A 7,912-nucleotide genomic window follows, 5' to 3' on the forward strand; every position below is an offset into this window, starting at 1 on the left:
TGCTACTAAATCTGTCATAAAGAAAAGTAGTTTTTGTGGATTTTAATAGAAACCGCCACTAAAAATGATATTTTGTATTCCATTTACATATCTTATTTGAATTTTCATTTCATATAAAAAATCATCAATTAAAAAAATCTTTTAATCTAAAGCTGATACGTATTAATTTAATTGATTATGTTTTCAATTATAATAAAATAATATAATTAAAGCATAACACAATGTTAGAATAATCCAAATTATATATATAAATGCCAAAATAAAATAGTTAATTGCAATTTGTCCTCCAAGTGCACTTTTCATAAAGCAAACAAAAAAAGGTTGTTAGAAGATTTCTATCTATTTTGTTGCTCTTTCCAAAGACTCCAGCTCTGCAGCAACTTTAGGTGGCAACGTGTCTCCATGCTGTTGGATTATGTATCTCAACAAATTCTACATGGTCTATCTCTTTGCCTTCTCTTCTGCTGCCTCTGCCTTTAGTTCTGCTGCCGCTCTCTTCAATTCTTTAATTTCCTTTTGATACTCCTCAATTTGCACTCTAGAGTTCGATTGTTATATAGTATTATGAATAATTTCGGTTAGACATGGTCCCAAACCTTACCCCTTGACTCGTCCTGAATGCTCCTTTCAAGGACTCGTGCAACCGAGTCATTTTGTGAGGTCTCCTTCGAGGAACCATCTTGGCAAGCGCTTCCTACAAACATACCAGAAGTGGGTTATTGTGATTTCAAAGTTAGCAACATGGATAGAGCAAGACATGTAAATAACTATAAACCAATACTTATTCCAACAACACGTGCATCATCATTCATATACGAGCCATTCTTTTTTTTTTTTATGAACCATAGACCATACCTCTCCTCTACTAATGTGCCTTTGCTGTGCTTTTTCCTATGACCACATTAAATAAGTTCACAATCGTACATGTAACAAATGAATATGACAAAACACGAAAAAATATATGAAAGATAATAGACACAAAATTACTTCTTCATCCTTTCGCCTTGCCAATGTCTTCAAACCCCAATATATGTATAAAGTTGCTTCGACTGATTTAGAGTATTTTGTCTATACTTTTTCCATAAATAAAGACAAAAATAAGTACCCTATTTTTTTAAGGTTTAGAAACATAATGGACTCATTTTTTGGGTTTCTAATTCTATCACAGTCAATCAATCATTTTATTCAGGTATTCAAAATGTTTCAAATTACAACACTAAATGGAATACCAATTCAATGTTACTTACCTTCGTAGAGTCCTTCAAACGATATTGAAAGAACCATTTCCACTGCTGTGCATTTATTCCTAATGGTTTATGCTTAGTATTTTCTTCTAAATTCTTTCTCTCGTCATAAAACTTGTGAAATAAGGTTTTTCTTGATTCCTTCCAGATTTTTTCTATCCTTTGAATCATTAACCGCTTTATTTTCCTGTTGTCATCCTCCTCATATTGAAAGGTCTGCTAAAAATTTGAGACATAATGCGATGCATGTCAAAAAAAGGAAAAATAACGACATAGATCATATTTTACATAACATAATAAGCTATGAAATTTAACACTATACCTTAACTATGTCGTATGCATGTGATGAGCGGATAATTTATACGCTTTTTGGCATTATTTTTAGTATATTTTTAGTAGAATCTAGTTACTTTTAGGGATATTTTTAATAGATTTTATGTTAAATTCACATTTCTGGACTTTACTATGAGTTTGTGTGTTTTTCTGTGATTTCAGGTATTTTCTGGCTGAAATTGAGGGACTTGAGCAAAAATCAAATTCAGAGGTTGAAGAAGGACTGCTGATGCTGTTGGATTCTGACCTCCCTGCACTCAAAGTGGATTTTCTGGAGCTACAGAACTCGAAATGGCGCGCTTTCAATTGCGTTGGAAAGTAGACATCCAGGGCTTTCCAGCAATATATAATAGTCCATACTTTGACGAAGAATAGATGACGCAAACTGGCGTTCAACGCCAGCTCTCTGCCCAAATCTGGCGTCCAGCGCCAGAAAAGGATCCAAAACCAGAGTTGAACGCCCAAACTGGCACAAAAACTGGCGTTCAACTCCACAAATGGCCTCTGCACGTGTAACACTCAAAGCTCAGCCCAAGCACACACCAAGTGGGCCCCGGAAGTGGATTTATGCATCAATTACTTACTTATGTAAACCCTAGTGACTAGTTTATTATAAATAGGACCTTTTACTATTGTATTAGACATCTTTTTGGACGCCTGGTTCTTAGATCAGAGGGGCTGGCCTCTCGGCCATGCCTGGACCTTTACTTATGTATTTTTAACGGTAGAGTTTCTACACTCCATAGATTAAGGTGTGGAGCTCTGCTGTTCCTCAAAGATTAATGCAAAGTACTACTGTTTTCTATTCAATTCATCTTATTTCGCTTCTAAGATATTCATTCGCACTTCAACCTGAATGTGATGAACGTGACAATCATCATCATTCCCTATGAACGCGTGCCTGACAACCACTTCCGTTCTACATTAGAATTGAATGAGTATCTCTTAGATCTCTTAATCGGAATCATCGTGGTGTAAGCTAGAATGATGGCGGCATTCAAGAGAATCCGAAAAGTCTAAACCTTGTCTGTGATATTCCGAGTAGGATTCAATGATTGAATGACTGTGACGAGCTTCAAACTCGCGAGTGCTGGGCGTTAGTGACAGACGCAAAAGGAGGGTGAATCCTATTCCAGCATGATCGAGAACCGACAGATGATTAGCCGTGCTGTGACAGAGCATGTGAGCATATTTTTCACTGAGAGGAGGGGATGTAGCCACTGACAACGGTGATGCCTTGCATAAAGCCAGCCATGGAAAGGAGTAAGACTGATTGGATGAAGATAGCAGGAAAGCAGAGGTTCAGAGGAACGAAAGCATCTCCATTCGCTTATCTGAAATTCTCACCAATGAATTACATAAGTATTTCTATCCCTATTCTATTATTTAGTATTCGAAAACACCATTATCAATTTGTATCTGCCTAACTGAGATTTGCAAGGTGACCATAGCTTGCTTCATACCAACAATCTCCGTGGGATTCGACCCTTACTCACGTAAGGTATTACTTGGACGACCCAGTGCACTTGCTGGTTAGTTGTATCGAAGTTGTGAACCATGGTATTGGCACCATGTTCTTGGCACCATTGCCAGGGAAAGAAAGAGCCATGAATTTTACATAATTAAAGTGTAATCACGATTACGCGTACCAAGTTGCTCACGTTGCCAGGGATTGTTCGAGCCTGGACATCACAATTTCGTGCACCAAGTTTTTGGCGCCGTTGCCGCGGATTGTTTGAGTTTGGACAACTGACGGTTCATCCTGTTGCTCAGATTAGGTAATTTTCTTTTTGTTTTCTTTTCAAAAATTTTTCAAAAATCTTTCAAAAATAAATTTTTTCTTTTGTTTTCGAAAAAAAAAATTTTTTTACTAAAAATAATGTTTTCAAAAATAAATTATTCTATGGCTTCAAAATTTTTAAGAATGAATTCTAGTGTTTCATGAAGTATGTTGAAGCCTATCTGGCTGTAAAGCCATACCCAAACTGCTTTGGGATTGGCTAATCACCTCAGTGGAGTCATGCCCAATCCTTTTGGATAGGGTATGTCTGGCTTGTCATGTCTGAATTACACTCATATTTTTATTAAAGCTTGGCTGGCTGTTAAGACATGCCTGACCCTTTGATTGGAGCTTTAAGACTAACATGACAAGATTCCTGGAATTCATATTAAAGATTTTGGAATCCTTATTTTTATTTTTCAAAATAATTTTCGAAAAAAAAAATAAAAATAAAAATACAAAAAAAAATTAGAAAATCATAAGAATCAAAAATATTTTTGTGTCTCTTGCTTGAGTCATGTGTCGGTGTCAATTGCATGTGCATCTTGCATTTTTCGAAAATTTCATACATTCATAGTGTTCTTCATGATCTTCAAGTTGTTCTTTGTCAGTCTTCTTGTTTGATCTTGATGTTTTCCTTGTTTTGTGTCTTTTCTTGTTTTACATGTACATTTTTTATTTATTAGAGTCTAAACATGAAAGATTTCTAAGTTTGGTGTCTTACATGTTTTCTTTGCATATAAAATTTTTCAAAAATATGTTCTTGATGTTCATCATGATATTCACGGTGTTCTTGGTATTCATCTTGACATTCATAGCATTCTTGCACACATTCATAGTTTTGATCTAAAATTGCCATGCATTGCATCATTTTTCTTGTTTTTCTCTCTCATCATAAAAATTCAAAAAATCAAAAAAAAAAATATCTTTCCCTTTTTCTCTCATCAAATTCGAAAATTTGGATTGACTTTTTCAAAAGTTTTTAAAATCAAGTTGTTTCTTATAAGTCAAATCAAATTTTCAATTTGAAAATCTTATCTTTTTCAAAAAAATTTTTCAAAAATAAAATCTTTTTCAAATTTCTTAGTTATTTTCGAAAATTCCAAAAATATTTTTCAAAAATATTTTTCTTATTTTTATATCAAATTTTCGAAAATAACATAAACAATTAATGTTTTGATTCAAAAATTTCAAGTTTGTTACTTACTTGTTAAGAAAGATTCAAACTTTAAGTTCTAGAATCATATCTTGTGATTTCTTGTGAATCAAGTCATTAATTGTGATTTTAAAAATTCAAATCTTTTTCAAAAACTAATTTCTATCATATCTTTTCAAAAATATCTTCTTATCTTATCTTTTTCAAAATTTGATTTCAAAATATCTTCTCTAACTTCCTAACTTCTTATCTTTTCAAATTTGTTTTAACTAACTAACTTTTTGTTTGTTTCTTAACTTTTTCAAAACTACCTAACTCACTCTCTCTCTCTCTCTCTCTAATTTTCGAAAATATCTTCCCTCTTTTTCAAAAATTTCTTTTTTATTAACTAATTATTTTTATTTTTGATTTTAAAAATTTTTCGAAAAAATACTAACCTTTTTCAAAAACTATTTTCGAAAATCACTAACTCTTTTTCAAAAATTGTTTTCGAAAATTCACTTCCCCCTCTCATCTTCTTCTATTTGTTTATTGATATACTAACATCTTTCCTTCAACTCTCCAAAAATCCGAACCCCCTCTCTCTCTGAGTTCAGATTTTCTTCCCTTCTTTTCTTCTACTAACACAAGGATCCACATACTGTGGTATAAAGGATCCATATTATTATTACTATTTTTTCTGTGCCCTCTTCTTTGTCATATGAGCAGGAGCAAGGACAAGAACATTCTTGTTAAAGCAGATCCAGAACCTGAAAGGACTCTGAAGAAAAAATTAAGAGAAGCTAAAATACAACAATCCAGAAATAACCTTTCAGAAATTTTCGAACAGGAAGAGGAGATGGCAGCCGAAAATAATAATAATGTAAGGAAGATGCTTGGTGACTTTACTGCACCTAATTCCAATTTACATGGAAGAAGTATCTCCATTCCTGCCATTGGAGCAAACAACTTTGAGCTGAAACCTCAATTAGTTTCTCTAATGCAGCAGAACTGCAAGTTTCATGGACTTCCATCTGAAGATCCTTTTCAGTTCTTAACTGAATTCTTGCAGATATGTGATACTGTTAAGACTAATGGAGTAGATCCTAAAGTCTACAGGCTCATGCTTTTTCCTTTTGCTGTAAGAGACAGAGCTAGAATATGGTTGGACTCTCAACCTAAAGATAGCCTGAACTCTTGGGATAAGCTGGTCACGGCTTTCTTAGCCAAGTTCTTTCCTCCTCAAAAGCTGAGCAAGCTTAGAGTGGATGTTCAAACCTTCAGACAGAAAGAAGGTGAATCCCTCTATGAAGCTTGGGAAAGATACAAACAGTTGACCAAAAAGTGTCCTTCTGACATGCTTTCAGAATGGACCATCCTAGATATATTCTATGATGGTTTATCTGAGCTATCAAAGATGTCACTGGACACTTCTGCAGGTGGATCCATTCACCTAAAGAAAACGCCTGCAGAAGCTCAAGAACTCATTGACATGGTTGCTAATAACCAGTTCATGTACACTTCTGAGAGGAATCCTGTGAGTAATGGGACGCCTATGAAGAAGGGAGTTCTTGAAGTTGATACTCTGAATGCCATATTGGCTCAGAATAAAATATTGACTCAGCAAGTCAATATGATTTCTCAGAGTCTGAATGGAATGCAAGCTGCATCCAACAGTACTCAAGAGGCTTCTTATGAAGAAGAAGCTTATGATCCTGAGAACCCTGCAATAGCAGAGGTGAAATTACTTAGGTGAACCATATGGAAACACCTATAACTCATCATGGAGAAATCATCCAAATTTCTCATGGAAGGATCAAAAGCCTCAACAAAGCTTTAATAATGGTGGAAGAAACAGGTTTAACAATAATAAACCCTTTCCATCATCCACTCAGCAACAGACAGAGAACTCTGAACAAAATACTTCTAATTTAGCAAACTTAGTCTCTGATCTATCTAAGGCCACTGTAAGTTTCATGAATGAAACAAGGCCTTCCATTAGAAATTTGGAAGCACAAGTGGGCCAGCTGAGTAAAAGGATCACTGAAATCCCTCCCAGTACTCTCCCAAGCAATACAGAAGAGAACCCAAAAGGAGAGTGCAAGGCCATTGACATAAGCACCATGGCCGAACTTACTAGGGGAGTGGAGAACGTGAATCCCAAGGAGGAAGACCTCCTGGGACGTCCAGTGATCAATAAGGAGCTTCCCTCTGCAAAACCAAAGGACTCTGAGGCTCATTTGGAGACCATAGAGATTCTATTGAACCTCCTTATGCCCTTCATGAGCTCTGATGAGTATTCCTCTTTTGAAGAGAATGAGGATGTTACTGAAGAGCAAACTGCCAAGTTTCTTGGTGCAATCATGAAGCTGAATGCCAAACTATTTGGCATTGATACTTGGGAAGTTGAACCTCCCTTGTTCATCAATAAACTAAGTGATCTGGATCAACTGACATTGCCTCAGAAGAAACAGGATCCTGGAAAGTTCATAATACCCTGTACCATAGGCACCATGATCTTTAAGGCTCTATGTGACCTTGGTTCAGGAATAAACCTCATCCCCCTCTCTGTAATAGAGAAACTGGGAATCTATGAGGTGCAAGCTGCTAAAATCTCCTTAGAGATGGCAGACAGCTCAAGAAAACAGGCTTATGGACAGGTAGAGGACGTGTTAGTAAAGGTTGAGGGCCTTTACATCCCTACTGATTTCATAGTCCTGGATACTGGAAAGGAAGAGGATGAATCTATCATCCCTGGAAGACCTTTCCTGGCCACAGCAAGAGCTGTGATTGATGTTGACAGAGGAGAAATAGTCCTTCAATGGAATAAGGACTCCCTTGTGTTTAAAACTCAAGGATCTCCCTCTGCAACCATGGAGAGGAAGCATGAAAAGCTTCTCTCAAAGCAGAGTCAACCCAAGCCCCCACAGTCAAACTCTACAACCAAACTCTAAGTTTGGTGTTGAACTCCCATATCCAAACTCTAAGTTTGGTGTTGGAGAGTTTCAACAATACTCTGAACATCTGTGAGGCTCCATGAGAGCCCACTGTCAAGCTATTGACATTAAAGAAGCGCTTGTTGGGAGGCAACCCAATCTTTATTTATCTAACTATATTCTTCTTAGTTATATGTCTTTATAGGTTCATAATCATGTGGAGTCACAAAATAAATATAAAAATTGAAAACGGAATAAAAAACAGCAGAAGAAAAATCACACCCTGGAGGAGCATCTGCCTGGCGTTCAAACGCCAAAACAGAGCATGGTTCTAGCGCTGAACGCCCAAAATGGGCAACATCCTGGCGCTGAACGCCCAGAACAAGCATGGTTCTGGCGTTCAACGCCAGAAATGACAACAAATGGGCGTTGAACGCCCAAAATGGGCACCAACCTGGCGCTGAACGCCCAGAGTTGTGTGCAA

At 36.3% G+C, this 7,912-nt stretch overlaps 1 non-coding gene across 1 annotated transcript; it reads right to left on the reverse strand.

Moving 5' to 3' along the window:
- Nucleotides 1-5,747: 5,747 nt before the first annotated feature.
- On the reverse strand, nt 5,748-5,855 carry LOC112731283 (small nucleolar RNA R71). The gene has a single exon (XR_003167069.1). It is a non-coding gene; the product is annotated as a small nucleolar RNA R71 (small nucleolar RNA).
- Between the last annotated feature and the right edge of the window lie 2,057 nt (nt 5,856-7,912).

This window comes from Arachis hypogaea, chromosome 12 (genome assembly GCF_003086295.3).
Source record: "Arachis hypogaea cultivar Tifrunner chromosome 12, arahy.Tifrunner.gnm2.J5K5, whole genome shotgun sequence".
Lineage (NCBI taxonomy): Eukaryota > Viridiplantae > Streptophyta > Magnoliopsida > Fabales > Fabaceae > Arachis > Arachis hypogaea.